The 21,830-nt window shown below is 33.5% G+C and overlaps 1 protein-coding gene across 6 annotated transcripts in view; it reads right to left on the bottom strand.

Annotated features, from left to right (window-relative positions):
• LOC149080960 (tyrosine-protein phosphatase Lar-like) overlaps positions 1–21,830 on the bottom strand; it is a 745,683-nt gene that overhangs the window by 668,401 nt on the left and 55,452 nt on the right. For all 6 annotated transcript variants that reach the window (XM_089237674.1, XM_089237681.1, XM_089237682.1 and 3 more), the window contains exon 2: positions 18,033–18,265. The gene's annotated coding sequence lies outside the window, so the exon portion shown is untranslated. The remainder of the gene's footprint in view (positions 1–18,032; positions 18,266–21,830) is intronic.

Below are 21,830 nucleotides of genomic sequence, written 5' to 3'. Positions count from 1 at the left end.
GCCTTCATTACCCACCCAAATCCACTGGTTGGAAATTGCCGTGTCGCGATATATGACCGGAGTTGGTGTGCGGTAAAGTAGTAATCGGTTCTAAATCTTATATTTTTAACACTCGAAAATGTACGTAGGGTTGCTAGATATCAATTCGTTTCCCTTGTCAAAAAAATGAATAAATATTGCCAGAATAAACCACCAAGGAACTTTGTGGATTTACATGCCAAGATGAATTTCGGAAAGAGAAGCTGTTAATCTCCTCTGGGAATTGACCCACCGCCTCCCAAGCCCCTTAGAGGTAAGGACGCTGACACAAATACACCTGAACGACGCCACTTCTCTTTCTTTATTATATGCGTAAGCGTGATGCGCTGAGTAATAACGGGACAATTCTAACTACAGACAACTGATTACTATCGCCAAGTGGGGCGGTGGCCATTGCTCTCGTTAAGGAAAGCTAATAATACTTAACCGCATATGTACCTCGTAAATATTCCCTCGCGGAATTTATAACGATTTGGTACATGAGGAATGTACAAGTATTTATGCGTTGCCGTAGCGTACTTACGGCGTCGGAGTTTTGCTTGTTTCGTGCTGCCATCTGGCTTCGGTATTTTCAAATGAAGATGATAAATGCTTGAATTTTCATGTTATGTATGTGTCGTGCTGCAAGTTCTGCCTGCGATCTGCGGAGAGACGTTTTCCAAACGGGAGAATGACTTGCATTCGCTCCTCAAAGGTAGAAAGCCGAGGAGAAAAGATAACATTATCCGAATTCCAGATAACTATAAACGAATTATTTCCCCATGCTATGATGTTGGTCCATTCTGTTCTTTGCGAAAATGATACCAATACCAGAATGATGACTTTATCCATGATTCTAATAAGCGGCGCAAGACTGTATAATATCTCATTTGCGACTTATATATCACGAGATAAGTTATCTTTGATAAGAATCCCGAATAGCTTTTCTCCCCTCAATTATCAGTAAAACGTTTAATTTCTTAAAACATTTCGAATTTTTCCGGTATTAGTTTTCATTTTTCAACTGATAATTCCCTGGAAAGTGAGATTTTCGGTCGTTTGAGATCTGATGCCAAAGTACGAAAAGAAAAATACAAAAATCGCGGATAAGTATACTTACCTTATCCCTCTTTCTCTCTCTGTTCACCTGATAAGGGCCACCTAATTATTACACGCGAAATAACACGAAAAATCTCATTAAACCGTTAATTGGAGCGTCAACTTATGGAAAGTTTATTTCCCCATGTCTGCCCCGTTAAAAATCCCACGGGGACTTACGGTTTACTCCAAATTTTTCCTCAAAAATTTTTTTTTTTAAATAAATATTCTTACAGGTTTAATTAACTTGATTTGAATTGCAAATTTTTGTGACGTCAATCTTTCATGTTCTAGAGTAGGAGGGCAGAATTTCTGGCCCGCGGGCCAAATGCGGGCTGCCTCGTGGTTCCATCCGAGCAAAGGTGTTTCGGTAGAAAGTATCAACACACACGATTCGGTTAGTTAGCCCTACGATGACAGTAAAAATATGGAAGATCGGGGTACATACCCGATCATTGCCAAAAGAATGTCAGAATTGTTGCCGTTATTAGCAGAAAGATTGGCAGAAGTGTTGTCTTTTATAAGAAAAAAAATTGCCAAAAGTGCGTGTATGTGTGTGCGTTGCCATTTATAACAAAAAAAAAAGAGCGTGAAAAGCATTGGCATTTATAGTAAAAATATTGTCAAAAGTGTTGCAAATTATAAAAAAAGTTTGTCAAAAATGTTGCAAATTATAAAAAAAGTTTGTCAAAAATGTTGCAAATTATAAAAAAAGTTTGTCAAAAATGTTGCAAATTATAAAAAAAGTTTGTCAAAAATGTTGCAAATTATAAAAAAAGTTTGTCAAAAATGTTGCGATGATTAAAGTGTTGAAAATTATAAAAAAAGTTGTCAAAAGTATTGCCATAATTAACAATGATTGCCAATAGTGTTTCCATGATTAACAAAAAGATTGTCAAAAGTGGTGCCAAGATGAACAGAAAGATTACGAAAAGTGTTGCCATTTATAACAAAAAATATTGTCAAAATATTTGCGTTTCATAATAAAACAAATAGATTGTCAAAATGTTGCCATTAAAGAAAAAGATTGCCAAAGGCAAAATTTATGGCAAAAATCTGGTCAAAATAAAGTTGCTAGTTTTTAGAAAAAAAATTGTCAAAGGGAAGTTTAGTTGCAACTACAGAAAAAAACGTTGTCGAATGTAAGTAAAGCTGCCAATTATAGTAGAAAAAATTGTCAAAATTAAGTTGCCAATTATAATAAAAACTGGTAAAAATTAAGTTGCCGATTACAGTAAAAAAGTTTGAATTGAGTTGCCAATTATAGAAAAAAAAATTTCAAAGGTAGTAAAGTTGCCAATTATGGAAAAAATTTTTAAATCTAAAGTTGCCAATTGTATCCAAAAAATTTCAAATGCAATTGAAGTTGCCAAATATAGCCAAAAAATTGTCAGAGATAATTAAAGTTGGCAAATCTCACTAAAATTCTTACTGAAAAATCAAATTGCGGGAAATACAGAGCTACTGCAAGAAAGTCACGATGTGTATGTAAGCCTTGATTTCCGCAAAGAATAAAAATTCAAGTTCGCTTCGCCGAAAATACGGGAATAAACGGGACATTTCATAGAAAACCCAGGACGACAACAATTTCGGAAACATCCCTTAAATGCTGTTCATATGTTCACTATTTCGCATAACACGAGTCATATGCAAGTTTTTGTCCCGGGAGTGGCATATCTTGCCCGCGGATTAGAAAGGATGCGCACCCACTATTCTCTCCAGGACTCCGTTGACACTCCTGTTCCATACCGAGCACCTGACCGAGATCTCAATATCACGTAGTTTTCGGGACGGTCCCTCCGATCCGAACCAATCGATTAGGACCATTACGGGACGCAACTTCCTGCCCAGTTTGTGTTAACTCGGTGAAACCAAATAGTCGGCCAGTGCTGCCTACCTCATTTGATTTCACGCTGATAACAGAACTGGCGTTGAGATATACATACGCAGTATGTGTGCATGCTGTACATACATGAAATATATATATATACACATGCAGACGCATAACGCTTGCGTGGATACAAGCGGCCGCGTTTCAAAGTTATGCGCGCGCTAATGCATGTATTGAGAAGCTTCCATCCGGCCTATTCGCTGCGTCTTTTCTCGTGATGAATGCACGTAATGGTATACACGCGGCCAGCCATCCTCAACATGTAACTCTAATATCCATCCTTGTGTTGAATGGAACAGGGTATCGTTTTCTTCTGATCATATTTCCGCTGGAAGTACGTTCCGTGGGTGTTACGGCCGGGTTCCGGTGCGTTCGTATCTCGAGGTAGAATCTCGATTTTGCAAAAGGAATGGAATTTCCTTGCCGTGGTATTGAGCAGAATTCCTTGCTTAAGTTCCTTTCTCGTTATTTGAAGTTTAGTTCGAAGACGTTTTGAAATCCAGCAGAATTTAGTTTATGAAAATTCTATCTGTAAAGATGCGTATCTATACAGAATACATGTCCGCCTCATGGTTTTCAGGGGCTACAATTACACTGAACACTTAAGCATATATGGTTCGTGATGTCTTTATACAAAAAATTCTCCCAAGGAATTTCTCAGCATTGTTAACACAAAAATTTCTCAACAATAATCGCACAAAAAAGTTCTCCACATTGTTTACACAAAAAATTTCTCAGCAATTTTCGCACAAAAAAGTTTCTCAGCAATTTTTCACACAAATAATTTCAAACTTTGTTCACATAAGTAATTTCTCATCAATGCTCATATAAACAACTAAAAAAATTCTCAGCAGCGTTCACGTAAAAAACTGACAAATTTTCAATAAAAAACTTAAAAACGATTTTCAACAATGTTCACGTAGAAAACTAAAAAAAATTCTCAGAGCAATGTGTTCACACAAAAAAATTGTCAGAGCAATGTGTTCACACAAAAAATTCTCAGAGCAATGTGTTCACACAAAAAATTCTCAGAGCAATGTGTTCACACAAAAAATTCTTAGAGCAATGTGTTCACACAAAAAATCCTCAAGAATGTTTACATAAGAAACTAAAAAAATTCTCAACAATATTCACATAAAAAACTAAAAAAATCCTCAACAATATTCACATAAAAAACTAAAAAAATCCTCAACAATATTCACATAAAAAACTAAAAAAATCCTCAACAATATTCACATAAAAAACTAAAAAAATCCTCAACAATATTCACATAAAAAACTAAAAAAATCCTCAACAATATTCACATAAAAAACTAAAAAAATCCTCAACAATATTCACATAAAAAACTAAAAAAATCCTCAACAATATTCACATAAAAAACTAAAAAAATCCTCAACAATATTCACATAAAAAACTAAAAAAATCCTCAACAATATTTACATAAAAAACTAAAAAAATCCTCAACAATAATTACACGAAAAAATCCCAACACTGTTTAGGGAAAAATTTCTTAACGATGATTACACTAAAAATTCTCAACACTTTGCACAAAAAATTCTCAGCAATGTTTATGCAAAAAAAATTTTCAGCAAAAAATTTCATAACAATCTTTTATGCAGATCGTTTCTCAACGATATGTTACGTGAAAAAAATTCCAAATTATGTTCTAAGTATCTAAGTGAAAAATACCCCAGTAAATTCTACGAAAAACTTCTGAACAAGTTTTAGCGCTAAAAAAACTTAAACAACTCTTTTACAGGGAATGTTTTCAACGATTTTTTATGCAGAACAATTCTCAACAATAACGAACGAAAACTATTCTCAACACTGCTAAACTGAAACAATTATCAAAAAGGCTGAAGGAAACATTCTGAACAATGCTAAACGGAAAAAACATTCCCCCCAATATAGTACGCAAAAAGAAACACACCTCCCAACAATGTTTATGTGAAAAAATTTCTGAAATTCCACACGTAAAAAAATAATGTATAAAAAATCAACTATGTGGCTCAACAGTTCAAAAAAAAAATTTCAACAATGAATATTTCAATTCTCTACTCCATCATAATCCAAGCATTAAACTGCAATTCTCTCTTCCACGTAAAAATATAATTTTCCTAATATTTCCAATACTTAAATACCGACACTATCCGACTCCCCTCAACAATCCTTTGACAAAAACTCAACAATCGAAAACACACTGATCTTGATTCTTAAAAGGATATCTAAGATAAAATGGAATCACTTCAACGAAATAATTCAATCCAAAATATTTGTACGATCCCGGGAAACACACGATCCACTGCTTACTCTATTGCCTTTATATATAACACTGATAATATTTTTTTTATATTGTTATTATTTCTCTCAACAATATTTCAAGCCATTGTCATATCTCATCCAAAGCACACACGCACACGGATGAAGAAAGAATAACGGCGTCATTATTTGTCAACAAAAATCCCGGACAAAGGAACGAACCAATAACGCAGAAAAATGAAAGGGAGGGAGGGGGGGCTACCAAAAATATATTACTAAAATATACGTAAAAAAGAAAATTGAAGACTCGAAATTCTTTTGTGTATTTATGTGAGAGCTTCGCCCCCTTCATTTTCGCAACAATGAAAAAGAAAAACAAAACGCACGCTTTGGGAACACGCTACGTATCATACGCAATTGGAAGGATTGTTCCATATTAAGTGAATGGATATATCGAATTACTCCGAAAAATTCCTAAAAAACGGGAAAAATGTTTATTTTCTTCGATGTTTGTTTGTCCGCTTTCGAACTCTTTTTCACGTTTTTTTTCCCAGATAATTGACAAAGGGATTTACCCGAAGATTACTTAGACAAATATTAGAAATAATGGAAAAATCGGAAAAAACGGGGTTTTTTCCTTCTTCTCTAGCTGCGATATTTTTACGTATTGTTAAAAAAAAATGGAAAATGTTCACACATTGATGATGATAGTGAATATTTTTCTCCTCAGAGAGAGAGAGAGAGAGAACAATTCCCGAACATTTTTTACATTTTTATTTTCATTTCAACAATCCTTGTTTATCCTTCGAAGACGTTTCTATGCAAATCTTCCAATAAAAAGCTGATGCTATAGTCTGAAATTCCTCATTTTTTCGCTCTTTTTTTATCGAAAAACATATTTTATTTTATTATTTTCAATTTTCAGATTTCTCTATTTATTTATTGCTGAAGAAATATGAACTTGTTGTATTTAAAAAAGAAAAAAATTCAAGATTTTATGTATTCAAAAATATTCATATTGTATCTATCCTCCCAAAAAAAACTGAATTTGTGGATATGTCATCGTGTCTGAAGAATAAACCAATTATGAATTTTGTCCGGAATGAATGAACAATATATTGAATAATTTTTATACTTCTCAATAATGTTCTAGCTGGAACTTGGAGAATGCATATTCAATTGTCGTAGGTGACATAATATTTGCATCTGTGTTAAAACAAATATATTTTTTTCTACAATTCCAGGAATATTCTGTTGCTGGAACGTAGTTGAAAACCCAATATGAGTTGGAACACTGTTAGAAATCCTTTATTAAATAGAAGAGACACTGTTAAAAATCATATTATTAGCTGGAACACAAATTGTTGGAAATCCTGCATTAGCTGGAACGCGCGTTGTTTGCAATCCTCTATAGTTTTGAACAATGTTTGAAATCGTGGAACAGTTTTGAAAACCAGATATTAGCTGGGGTGTTGTTTGAAACCTATTTATGAGCTAGAACTTGGTGGCAAACCTACTGTCAGGTAGAACTTTGTGGGAAACCTTCTGTCAGGTAGAGCTTTGTAGGAAACCTACTATGAGCTAGAATTTTGTGGGAAACCTACTATGAGCTAGAACTTTGTGGGAAACCTATTGTCAGGTAGAACTTTGTGGGAACCTACTATCAGGGTAGAACTTTGTGGGAAACCTACTATCAGGGTAGAACTTTGTGGGAAACCTACTGTCAGGGTAGAACTTTGTGGGAAACCTACTATGAGCTAGAACTTTGTGACAAACCTATTGTTAGGTAGAACTTTGTGGGAAACCTATTGTCAGGGTAGAACTTTGTGGGAAACCTACTATGAGCTAGAACTTTGTGACAAACCTATTGTTAGGTAGAACTTTGTGGGAAACCTATTGTCAGGTAGAACTTTGTGGGGAACCTACTGTCAGGGTAGAACTTTGTGGAAACCTACTATGAGCTAGAACTTTGTGACAAACCTATTGTTAGGTAGAACTTTGTGGGAAACCTATTGTCAGGTAGAACTTTGTGGGGAACCTACTGTCAGGGTAGAACTTTGTGGGAAACATACTGTGAGCTAGAACTTTGTTGAAAACCTACTATGAGCTAGAACTTTGTTGGAAACCTACAATGAGTTAGAACTTTGTTGGAAACCTACTATGAGCTAGAACTTTGTATCAAACCTATTGTCAGGTAGAACTTTGTGGGAAACCTACTGTCAGGGTAGAACTTTGTTGGAAACCTACTATGAGCTAGAACTTTGGTGGAAACCTACTATGAGCTAGAACTTTGGTGGAAACCTACTATGAGCTAGAACTTGGTTGGAAACCTACTATGAGCTAGAACTTTGTGGCAAACCTATTGTCAGGTAGAACTTTGGTGAACTAGTGGGAACCTACTGTCAGGGTAGAACTTTGTTGGAAACCTACTATGAGTTAGAACTATTTGGGAACCCACTAATAGCTTCAACATTGTTTTAACTCCCGTTGTTGAAAAACCAGTCATGAACTAGGATGTTCTTGAAAAGCTATCGGCTACAACCTTATCGGAAACCCACTATTATGTTCAACATTTGTTATGACTCCTTAATTTGTATGTGCTGTATTCAAAAACCAACTGTCAACTGGAACATTGTTGAAAACCCAATATATTAGCTATATATATAGATATATATATACTTATTTCTAAAATATATAAAAAAAAATTCAAGAGTCGAAATACTTTTGTTTATCTATGTGAAATCTACGCCCCCTTTTCACAACAATGAAAACGCACGCTTTGGGAACACGTTACGTATTACACGGAATCGGAAGGATTGTTCCATGTTAAGTAAATGGAATTACTTCAAAATTCCAAAAAAAACGGGAAAAATATATATATTGTTTTTTCAATATTTGTTCCCTTCCAAACTCGTTTCATCATTTTCCAGATAATTGACAAAAGGTTTAACGGGAAAATTACTTGGGAAAATATTAAAAATAATGGAAAATCGAAAAAAACAAGGTCTTTCTTCTCTATCTATAAGATGTTATACGATATTTTTACATATTGTTGAAAAATATTCGCGATATTCACACGTTGATGACGTTGGCGGTGAACATTTTTCTTCTCCGAGGAGAACAATTCCCGAATATTTTTACATTTTATTTCTTTTCGAAATTCTTGTTTATCCTTCTGGATTCGAACACATTTCTATGCAAATCTTCCAATAAAAAGCTGATGCTATAGTCTAAAATTTCTCAATTTTTCACCCCTTTTTCTATCGAAAAAACATATTTTATTTATTTATTTTTTTCAATTTTCAGATTTTTCTACTTATTCATTGTTGCAGAAATATGAGCTCGTCGTATTTGTTAAAATAAATTTCTATGATGTATGTATTCAAAAATATTCATGTTGTGTCTATCCTCACAAAAAACTGAATTTTTGAATACGTTATCGCGTCTGGAAAACAACCAGATTAGGAATTATGTATAAAATTGGTTATTGTTGAAATCTGCATTTAGCTGAAACATTGTTGATACATTAAAACCCAATATTAGTTGAAGCATTTTGATAGATTGAAACCCAATATTAAATAAAATATTGTTGATACATTGAAAAACAATATTAGCTAAACCATTGTTGATAGATACATTGAAAAACAATATTAGCTAAACCATTGTTGATAGATACATTGAAACCCGTTATTAGCTGAATCATTGTTGATACATTGAAACCCGTTATTAGCTAAATCATTGTTGATAGATACATTGAAACCCGTTATTAGCTGAATCATTGTTGATACATTGAAACCCGTTATTAGCTAAATCATTGTTGATACATTGAAACCCGTTATTAGCTAAATCATTGTTGATACATTGAAACCCATTATTAGCTGAAACATTAATTGAAATCTTATATTGGCGTTCATGTGCATGCATGCATTGTTAGAAACTCTTTGATAGTGGAAATCCTTCATCAGCTTGTATATTGTTAAAAATCCTCTATTATCGGAACTTTGTTGAAAACCAGCCATTAGCTGGGGCGACGTGGGAAAACTATTATCAGCCAGACGTTGGTTAGTAAACACATTTCAACATTGTTGTAACCCTCTTTCTTTATTGACGTTACTGATAACCTACTTTTAGCAAGAATATCGTTGGGAATCTTGAATCAACAGAAACATTGTTGGTAACCCCAACATTGTCAGATTCATTGCTAGAAATCTTCTCTTAGCTGGAACATTGATTGAAATCTTCTCTTAGCTGGAACATTGATTGAAATCTTCTATTAGCATCAACATTATTAGAAATCTTCTATTAGCATCAACATTGTTAGAAATCCTCTATTAGCATCAACATTGTTAGAAATCCTCCATTAGTAGAACATATTTCCATATATTCTTCATTAGCTACAACATTGTTAGAAATCCTTTATTAGTTGGATGACATTGTTAGAAATCCTTTATTAGTTGGATGACATTGTTAGAAATCCTTTATTAGTTGGATGACATTGTTAGAAATCCTCCATTAGTAGATCATATTGTCATATATTCTTCATTAGCTACAACATTGTTAGAAATCCTTTATTAGTTGGATGACATTGTTAAAAAACCAGCCATTAGCTGGGACCTTGTTGAAAAGCTGCTATCAGCTAGAACTTGGTTGGATACCCACCAATAACTTAAACATTGTTGTAGCCCCTCTGTTTGTTTGTGCTTTATTGAAAAGCCCAAACTATTAACAGGAACATTTTTGAAAATCCCAAATATTAGCTCGAACATTTTGAAAACCTAATATTAGCTAGGATGGTATTACCAGAATTTTCCTTCAATAAAGAAAGATATATCATTATCAGAAATGAGTGCAACAAAAGTTGCATACAACAATGTTGAAGTTATTGACGTGTTTCCAACAAAGTTCTAGTTAATAAAGTTCTCCTTTATTTGTTTGCGCTATTTTAAAGATCAATTCTTAGCACATATTGTTGATGGAAATTCAATATTAGCTGGGACATTTTCAGAAATCGTCTATTGGCTAGAAAATTGTCGGGAACCAGTCATTAGCGGGGAAATCCAAACATTGTTGGAAACCCATTAACATCCTGGTTATTGTTGCACGCCATTTTTGCTTGTTTGTACCTTACTGCAAAGTCATTGTTAAATGGAAAATTGTTAGGAACTCACCATTATATTTGGAAAACCTCTAAATTAGTCATTTGCTAGGACGTTGTAGGAAACCCAGTAAAAGATTCAATATTTGTAAACCCATTATATATATATTGTGGTTCACTGAAAACCAATTGTTTCCAAGAATGTTGCTGGAAATCTTCTATCAGACGAAACGCTGTTGAATACTCAGTATTGACTAGAATATTGTTGAAATTATTTATTAACTCTAACTCCTTTGTTAACTGGAACATTGTCAGAAATCGTGTATTGCCAGAACATTGTCAGAAATTGTGTATTGCCAGAACATTGTCAGAAATCGTGTATTGCCAGAACATTGTCAGAAATTGTGTATTGCCAGAACATTGTCAGAAATCGTGTATTGCCAGAACATTGTTAGAAATCCTCTATTAGCTGGAATTCTGTTGAAAATCAGTTGGCTGGGATAGATATTGGATTACATTGGATTTTGTGTTTGGCTGAGATATGGTTGGAAAGCTACTATAAGCTAGAACTTTGTTGGAAACCCAATAATATCTTTAACAGTGTTGTAATCCCCCTTTATAGATTTGGGTTTTTAATGAAAACCACCTGTTTGCGGAGATATTGTTGGGAATCTTTGATAAGTTGAGGAATTGATGGGAAACCCCAATATTAGTTGGAACTTCGATGGAAATCATATTCTAGCTGTACGATATTGTTTAAAATGTAATGTTAGGTGCAACACTGTTAGAAATCCTCTATTAGCACGAATACATTTTTTTAGAAATCCTCTAATACGTGAAGCATTGTTGAAAACCAGGGGTGTTATTTGAAATCTATTATCAGCCAGAACTTTGTCAAAAACCCTCATTGAAAAACATTGCTAGAAAAACGTCTATTAGCTGGATCATTGTTTTGAAAAACCAGTCATTAGCTAAGACATTGTTGAAAAACTACTTATCAGCTAGAACTTAGCAGGAAACCCATTAATATCTTCAACATTGTTGAAACCCCTTAATGTGTTTGTGTTTTCATTGAAACCCAGTTGTTTTAGCAGGAACTTTGTTAAAAACCCAATATTACGCAAGATGCTATACGAATTACTCTATTAACTATAACACGGTCATGAATCCTTTTTAGCTAGAACTTTGTAGGAAACCTACCGATAGTGGCTACTTTAGAGCAGCATTATCGTACCCCCCGCCCTTTATATGTTTGCGCTTTATTGAAGACCAATTGTCAATGAGCCCATATTGTTGGAAACTCAATATTGGCTGAAACTGTCACAAATCTCCTATTACCTTGAAAATTGTTGAAACCAACCATTAGTGGGGACGTTGTGGAAAGCCGATTAACATCATGGTCATTGTTGTACGCTCTTTTTACTTGTTTGTAACTTACTGTGAAGCTACTTTTATATAGAACCATTGTTAAGAACCCGATATTATCTGAAATTATTGTTAGGAACCAAATATTACCTAATACCATTGTTAGGAACCCACTGTTATCTGGAACCATTGTTAGGAACCCACTGTTATCTGGAACCATTGTTAGGAACCCACTGTTATCTGGAACCATTGTTAGGAACCCACTGTTATCTGGAACCATTGTTAGGAACCCACTGTTATCTAGTACCATTGCTAGGAACCCACTATTATCTTGAACAATTATTAGAAATCACTATTGTCTGGAACCTGTGTTAGGAGAACCCACTTTATCTTGAACCATTGTTAAAAACTAACTATTATATGGACCCATTGTTAGGATCCCTTTATTATATTGAACCACTGTTAGGAACCACTATTATCTTGAACCACTGTTAGGAACCACTATTTTCTGGAACCATTGTTAGGAACCCACTTTTATCTTGAACCATTGTTAAAACCCATTGTTATCTGGACCCATTGTTAGGATCCCACTATTATCTTGAACCACTGTTAGGAACCACTATTTTCTGGAACCATTGTTAGGAATCAACTTTTACCTTAAACCATTATTAAGAACCCACTATTATTTGGAATTTTTAATACTTATAGAAAACCACTGAATAAGCCATTAGTTGGACTTTGTAAGAAACCCTCTACTAGCTTTAACATTGATGTAAATTCATTACTCGTTTGACGCTTTATTGGCAATCAACAGTTAGCAGGAACAACACTGTGAAATCTGCTATCAGCCGGAACGCGTTGTCGGACAAATAATATTACCTGGAACATACTTATAATTCCCCAGCGTTTCTGGAACATTGTTGAAATCTATTTATTAGAGCCTCTTAGGAACGCGTATTAATGAAAATCAACTGTCACCAGATACACTGTTGAAAACCTTTTATTAGCTGGCTCATTGAGAGCCAATTACTGATAGCACAAGTTTTCCGAATGAGGAAAGAATTATAATTATCGTCGATCATTATAAATTATCGTCGATCATTATAAATTATCGTCGATCATTATGAATTATCGTTGATCATTATAAATTATCGTCGCATTAGAAAACAGATACGTAAAACGCATGCACACATTGAAATAACCAGCGAAATAATTATAATAAAAATTAATTATTTCAAAATGATTTCATCTCAAAATTTGAATTATTTCAAAATTTTCACGAATATCCAAAAAACGGGGAAAAAACAAAACAAAAACGAAACAGATAGCATTGTATAAGAAAAATATTTAAAAATAATAATAATAATAATGCTCATTATTTTTGTGAAAAAGAAGTAAAAAATAACTCTCTCCGAATTTTCAGGGGGGAAAAAAGAGAAAAAATATATAAAATGTATTTGAATTATTTTCCTCTTTCCGAAATCTTGAAGAAAAAGTTTCTTTCCTTAAAAGTTTCAATTATCTTTTTTTTTTCTTCTCCTTTTTCTTTAGTATTTTTGTGAAAAGTTGGAAAATATTGAGAGGGGAAAACAAAACAAAAAAAGATATTTTCGGAGATTCCTGTAAATATTAGACACGTGATCAGCGATGCGTTAGACAAAAAAGCTAGGAATTCATCTCTTACGTTGAAAATAACAAAAAAAAACACAAAAAAATTTATATTTAAAAAAAAACCAAAAAACAACTAAAAATGTTCGAAGTTTTACTCCAAACTTTTTCCCCACGAAAAAGAAACTTTTATTTTAATTTATTTTTATTTTTTTTTTAAAAACGAAACTTTTTGTGAAACTTTCAATTTTCTTTAGTCTTCTGTTATATATATATCACCACACTATCTTTTATATACAAAAAAATGGAAAAATAATAACAAATAAAAGCGAAAAAATGGCATTTTGGCATTTTATTTATTTACTTTTTTGTTAACTCATCACTATTTCGGAACTTTCAAAAGCCGAAATTTCGGTTTTTAATAACCACTTCATGGGCAGTTTTTTTCTCTTGAAAATGCTATTTTTAATATATTTTTCAACAGGTTGAAAATATTTTTTTCTTCTTCAAATTATAGTCTCGAAGAAGTGATATTGATCTATAAATTGCTTTTATGCAAATTAGTTATGTTAATATCTTGAATTCCTTCCATTTCTTTTCTCTTTTTTTCGGTCGTGATGATATTTTCCCGATAACTAATTTATTTGAGTTTGGATTTTTCCCGTGTTTATACCGATATCTGCCATTTAATGTTATTAGGATTGCCCGACTATAGTGGAAATATGGAATTTAAGCGCGAATGCGGTTCATTTCAATCGATGTAATAATTCTGTGGTGTTTGGTCAGAACATGATATCTCCAAAAAAATGGCTTTTTGATCTAGTTGTAAGTCTCGCTAATTACAACTAATTAGAAGTAAGATAAATGCCCAAAGACATGCATACAGCTAAACAACATGCTGATGTAAGATATTTTCATTTGTATTTGTGTGTATGCTTCATTTTTGATTTTTGAATGACAATGAAAATGCTTATATCTCAAAAATGTGATTTTAGAGTCATCATGTTCTGAATTAACTCGACTCGATCACCACAGAAAAACCAAACCACCTTAATAAGGGATATCACTAATATTTGCCAAAAAATTGCAATTTTAAAAGCACCACATGCAGTTTGGTAATTCCTGCTGAAATCGCTGTAGGGTATGGAGGTAAAGGACGGCTACAAATCGCAGCAAACGAAAATGTATTTCACGATAAGTATATTCAAATGATCTAATGACCATACTTCATTGAAAAAAATACGGCAAACTGGGATCTGAAATAATAACCCGTAAAATACGGGATAGTATTTTACAGTACACCACTCCAAACACCACAGAATTATCTCGACTCGTCGTTTAATCTCTCAAGTTACTTTAATTGATTGTTATAAATAATCGTTGCATTCCTATAAACAGATATTAAAAAACACATGCATACATTGAAATAATCGGCGAAATGATTATAATAAAAATTATTATGAAATTATTTTATCTCAAAATTTGAATTATTTCAAAGTTTTCATGAATATCCAAAAACGACAAAAAATATCAGAAGAAAGAGAGTACAATTTTTGAGATGAAAACAATTCAGCAAACAGTTGAGAGTGCAATTTTTATTGGTTTCGTTAAGAACGAGCCATGGAATGTCTTAATTTGACTTTATATGTACTATACAGGGTGTCCTGTAAGTCATATTTCCGCTTTCATCTCATCAGCCGTAGAGGTGAGATTCCAATTTAAAAAAATTCTCAAAAAAAGTTCAAAAATGTATCAGTTTTCAGAGTGGAGAACGCAGTGTTACAACTTTGAACACTTTTGCATAATTCAGAACAATACAATACATTGCAAATTCTGCCTTGGAGATAGCTACTGAACCAATCCACAAGATAACAATTAAAACCAAATGTTCTTAATTTTTCTAATAAAATAATATGCTGAATTTTATCGAATGCCTCAGCAAAATCAGTATAGATGGCATTCAATCGGGTATCTCCATTAATTGCTTCAGTTATGCTGAGGTTGAGATTCATCAAATTGGTCACATTAGATCTTTTGGACATGAACCCATGTTGATTGACTGATATGAGTTTATCAATTTGCGGCTGTATTCTAGCATGTATAACGGATTCAAAAATTTTTGAAAAACAAGAAATAATTGTCACCGGTCTATAGTTCTATCCTGTTGGTGAGTGATGGAGGAGTTGAGAAAAATCATGGTTATGCTAGTTAAAATAAAATATTTATTACTATATAATTTATAAGCTTAACAAATTCAGGACGGTTGTTATTGCGTGTTCATTCCGCGGTTACTGCCAGAGGAAGTGTCTGTTTCTCGCCAAGCGAGATCAAATCTTGCCAAACATCGGTGGCTTGGCGGGATATACAATAGTTCGTTAGACAGGCATATTCCCTTTCTTATAAATTGGAATTATTTTGGATTTTTCTCCACCTCTTTTCAATGTGGAAAGACTAGGCTTTATAGACAAGTTAAAAATGATAATAATGGATACACAAAAAAAAAAAAAAAATCAACACAAGCTTTAACAATGTAAATAGGACTCCCATCAAGACCTATTTGTATTCTTGAGGTCATCGATATATTTCTTAATTTCATCAGCTGTAATGTTATTCACGTTCACTATGGCATTTTCATTTGAACATCGAATTGATGATCTGATATCGACGGTTTATCAAGATTATTGGTGGACAAAATCGATCCAAAATATTCTGCGGATGCATCAGCAATATCAGAATCAGTGGACAAAATATTGTATTGATACGTCATAGATTGGAATTTTCTTCTTAGTTCAAGTTTTACAAAATGACCAAAAACATTCAGGATTTCGCTTCAATGTTTCTGATATATTGATTGTAGTCATCGTTTACATCACATTTAATTCTACTCCTATAAGGCCGGGATTACATTATAAAAGTTTGATAAAATTCCTTTTATAAAACTTTAAAAACTAAGCCAATAAACCTCATAGGTTACGTTCGAGCATAGGCATATACAACCGATAATCTTACTACTTGAATTTTTCGAATTTTATAAAACAACATTTATAAAACTTTTATAGTGTAATCCCGGCCTAAGACTGGTATTGATTAGCTTGGGATTAAACATAATCTTGGTTGAAAAATATTAATTCTCGGTTTATGACGAAATTAATAAATTAGAATTTATAAAGAACTAGCTATAATACCCGGCGCTGCCCGGGTTTTCTTCAATGAACCTTTTTTGGATCACGTGATATCTCCCTCTCTTTTTCTTGAGGGACGTACAAACCGTGTCCAAGTTAACCAATATGGCGACCTGCGCGATTCATGAAATAAACAAATATAGATTTACACAGAAACGTAGAAATGAATATAATTTTTTTTTTTTTAAGGGGCGCTAGGTATTTCAACCCCCTTCCCCCTTGAATTTCAAGTTATCCTGTTCCAGCTTCCAAAAATCCTTAGTTAAAGCTGTGGAATTTTTTCAATGCACTTTTCATGGGCTCATAACTAATTTTAAAATATCCTAACCCACATGAATTTATGCAAATAAATATCAAAAGAGACAATATGGAGACATTAATTTTCATACTTGAGAAGATATAAATGAAATCAATGATATTGCTTGAATATCCAACTCAAAAGTATAGGTTTGGCTAATTACTTCGTATTTAATCTCCTGGGCTTCGTATATCTCTAAGCGAACTGAATATTTCAAAAATCGAGAATTCAATACAATTTTTAAAATTATTGATGGGGCGGAAAATCCCACTACTTTCCGCATTTCTACAGTAAAATCTACAATTTTAGCACTGATTTCTATGAGGATCACCCTTTTCCTGACTCTCAAAGCGATGCTGATGATGATTATGACGTCTATTCAAAAAGCCTCATTATTGAGAGTATATTGAAAATGTGGCGAACCATTATAAAGGCATAAACTATTATACATATACTAACAGGATTAAAGAAGTGACAAACCGTTGTAAAGGCATATACACGTCTGAAACGCATTGCTAGGGAACCACGGTAACCGAAGTAAACGTTCGGAAAGTGATTGTTGAGGCCCAAAAACCATTGTTTTGTCCAAACCGGACAGTTTTTTGCCCGTTTAGGGCATTTGCCCTGGTCTGGCGAAATTTTAAAGTAGCCTATCGTTCAAGTCGGGTCCCATTTGGTACATATGCAAAATTTGGCGACGATCGATCTAAAATTGTAGATTTATATAGAGAACATACACACACACACACACACACACACAGAAAATCAATCTTATATATATAGATTAGAATTTGCCTGATTTTACTGTCCGCTATCGAGAGTGTCCGCTAATGGAGAGTAAAATACATTAAATCCTTATTCCACTTGAGCGGGTATCTGAAAAATGTCCATTAACGGGGAGCTTCCACAAAATTAACATTCTCAAAATTCATAGTGCGATGAGAAATAAGGATATGTGGATAAGGCCGGGATTACACTACAAAAGTTTTCTAAAAGTTATTTTATAAAATTTGAAAAATTCAGCCAATAAGATTATTGGTTGCATTTGCGCAAATGCAACCTATGAGCTTTATTGATTGGATTTTTCAAGTTTTAAAAAATCGATTTTATCAAACTTTTATAGTGTAATCCTGGCTTAAGAAAATATTAATTGGCAATTTTGGAAATAAAAATGTTATCTAAATTTTTTGTATGAAATTATAAAAAGTCACAACTCACCCGACGGAGAAGCAGCTGAAGGTGATGTTGATCCAATAAATAAATTCTGATTTATCCAATGTTCAGTTTTCGCCTGTTTTATAGTCGACTTAATTTCGCTTTTACCGTCCTCGTGTGTTTATGTTACACAACAAGACAACCTTATCTTCACACAAGTTCATTTCCATCATAATATATTTTTTTAAGAAGTGATTTTGTTTCCAATTTTTTTCAGCTACTGTGTTTCATAATCTCTGAAAAGAGAGAAAAATTGAATAATATTTTACAGAAACAAACTTCAAAATTAGAGAGAAAACAGACACTGTAAAAATTTCTTTATAGAAGATAATTTTTCTTGTTTGAAAACAAACATTTTCATCTTCTAAGAATTTTATTAATGAATGTACAAGTTTTAAATTAAAAAATAAATGTTCTTCGCAATATTGAAATTTTAAGTAAGTCTCTATCCAATTATGAAAATAAATTTACGTACAGGATTTTTGGAATCCTGAATAATTTTTAAAAATCCTATTTGAATTACTGGATTATGATTTTTATTTGAATAATAGAACAATTTTTTTGATGTTTCAAAATTACAAAAAATGTCGTTTCATTAGCTTTTGATTAATTTTGTTGCTAATTTTTTAAATTTACCTTCACTTATACAGGGTGATTTAAAACTCGACTTACAAACTCTTAGGGGAGGTAGAAAACACAAAAATAAAATTGAATCACGTAGCAATGTATGACATGAAACCCCAACCTGATCAGCTGGAGGATAAACAAAGATGCAGAAATGACAAGTGAATACTGGGTGGGAAAACTCTTTACTTAGCGATAATTTACATGAGGACGGTACGTGTACACATTAAGTTTCACAACAAGTGTTCAAAGTTCTTACCATCCGCAGTTATGCACGCTTCACAACAGCTCTCCGTACGCAGTTGGAACTTTAAATGACTAGAGAAGCATTCCAAGTACTGCGTTCTGGCGAACAGCGCCCTCCAGCGGATAACAATACCATCAAGCGTGTGTAACTGTGGATAGTGAGAACTTTCAGCACTTATTGCGGAAACTTAACGTATACACGTACTGTCCTCGTGTAAAGTAACGCTAAATAAAGAGTTCTTCCACCCATTATTGGCTTGTCATTTCGCATTGTCCCTTACCAATCGATACTGTAAAAGCAGATGGTTGGCAGGAATTAATAAATCATGGTCCATCCTATCCATCCCGTTGAATATTTTGAACACTTCGATCATATTTCCCCGACACCAACGAGGATACGCGTAGCTCTTCCCTGCACCTCCTTCAACCAAGTCTATGTCCCTCTGTAGGTATGGTCTCCAAAACCTTACAGGACGAACTAAGCCTCGGAAAAGCGGAAGAATGACTGTAGGAGAACGCGAAGAGACCTTTTTGAAAGTAAAACCGAGCATTCCATTCGCATTTTTGACCACCGCTGAACAATGTTCAGAAAACCTAAGCCGCTCATAAATAAGAGAATATCCAGATCGGTCACCTCATATTGCATCCAGGGGATAGCGACATCATTCAACTCGTAAGAGAAACGTGGGTTGAATGCACTGAATGCACTTGTCAACGCTAAACTTCATGTTCCATTCATTTGCCCTTGTTCCAATCCTGTTCAAGTGGATCTGGACAAACAACCTATCGCTTTGATTCCCACTACCCCCCCCCCATTAGCTGCATGTCATCTGCGAATTTGCTAACAATCTCATCGATACCCCTGATCAAGTTTATCGATAAGTAGTGAAAAAAGTATGGGGCTAAGGACACTTCCTTGAGCAACTTCACTAGTAACGCCTGTCCAAATTATTTCTGTCAAATTAATTATATGCTCGTTTATTTCTTATAATTATTAATAAACGGAAAAGCCACAATATATTCCATTAATATTAATAATCATGATGGTCCAACAATATTTATTAGTAGATAATAAATAACTATCACATTTCATAAAAAAATAATACCCGAAAAAGTTGAAAGGTATCATGGCTCTCAACATGGACTGAAAGCCTCAAAACTATGCTATAGTAGAAATGTCATTAAAAATATTAGTTAACCATTGATTTATTTGCACTTTAATACACATATTTTATATTGCATATACTATGATGTCAAAAGGCAATTTTAACATATGTCTGATACTTATACTCTTGCAATTTTTTAAATGTTAAGGAAAATGTATTATTAACACCATGTGTGCATGATAACATAGCATGACAGCAACGTAATCGATCAAAAGTGCATTCAAAATAAAGAGAGCTGTTCACTTTTTGCAGAATGTGGCAAAATATTGAGACTTCATTGACTCACTCTTATTTTAAATCGAATTTAAAATTAAAATTTGTAAAAATTGAATTCATTTTTTCTTATAAATAAAGTATTTATGAATGAATCCCAAACATTTCTCGTCAATTTATGAACAGTGTTTCTCAACCTATCTGACAACAAACAAAAACCAGTGAAATGTCTAAAACAATTGGACGGACCACTCGTGTCCCGTATTACGGGACATTCTTCTAACTTCCGTCAAGATTTTTTTTATACATTCCGTTTTTTTTCGAAGATACACACACACAACAGCGTTTTCATAATATGGATATTACTATGGTAATTATGGCAAAAGTTATAAATATTTATCTCACACATACTTGTTGCATTTCAGGTTTTGTCCGCAATTTCTTTGGAGTTTCAAATAAGATTGAATGATTCTGTGCCTGATTCTGCCAATGTTTTTGATGAAAATTGCCGACTATCCCGTATTTTACTGGTTATTATTTCAGATCCCAGTTTGCCGTATTTTTTTCAATGAAATATGGTCATTAGAACATTTGAATATATTTATTGTGAAATACATTTTCGTTTGCTGCGATTTGTAGCCGTCCTTTACCTCCACACCCTACAGCGATTTCCGCAGGAATTACCAAACTGCATGTGGTGCTTTTAAAATTGAAATTTTTTGGCAAAATTTAGTGATATCCCTTATTTAGGGTCACTGTTTTCCACATTCCCTTCAATGATGTATGGTAAACCAAAACCGAATAAGATGTCATTAGGAATATTTCATATCTTCATAAAGGGTGCTTGATGACATAAGCTTCAGTGAACCCCCCCCCCCCTTGTCATCAAAAGTCAGCAAATCGGAAACCTCGCCATCGATGCTGACGTAATACTTGAATGACCCCCTTTCTGAAATGGACTCGTCCAAATTTTTAATGCTCACCTAACCCCCATAATCTCTTACCATTCAGTTCCTATATTGTATTGTTACAAATAACAGTAAAGCTTGAGGAAAAACTTTTGAAATCCCATTCATGGAGCATCTACGCTTGTCTTTCTTTTATAGTATATACCCATGTCTTTCAAATAGAGATATAACCCTCTCTTATCTCTTTTATATACCCATGCCCTCCATCTCGGCCGTCTCCGGCCGTTTCGGCTCTTTGCTTGCAAAGCCGTCTACAGCCGTTATGGCTGGTAAAGAGTTAACTCTTTACCAGCCATAACGGCCGTAGACGGCTGTTAAGCTACTTAATTGTTACTTTACGGCTTAAGTTACTTTAATTGATTAATATAATTTATCGTTGCATTCCGAAACAGCTATAAAAAACCACGTGGATGCATTGAAATAATCAGCGAAATGATTAGAATAAGAATTATTGTGAAATTATTTTATCTCGAAATTTGAATTATTTCAAAATTTTCATGAATATCCAAAAACGACAAAAAGTATCAGGAGTAAGGGAATACAATTTTTGAGATTAAAACAATGCAACAAACAGTTGAGAGTAA

The sequence above is a fragment of the Pholcus phalangioides genome, unplaced genomic scaffold (genome assembly GCF_987345545.1).
Source record: "Pholcus phalangioides strain wild (caught in Gottingen) unplaced genomic scaffold, Ppha-v1.0 ptg000010l_1, whole genome shotgun sequence".
Lineage (NCBI taxonomy): Eukaryota > Metazoa > Arthropoda > Arachnida > Araneae > Pholcidae > Pholcus > Pholcus phalangioides.
The sequence above is the reverse complement of the archived record's forward strand: the minus strand, read 5'-3'. Positions and strand labels throughout refer to the sequence as shown.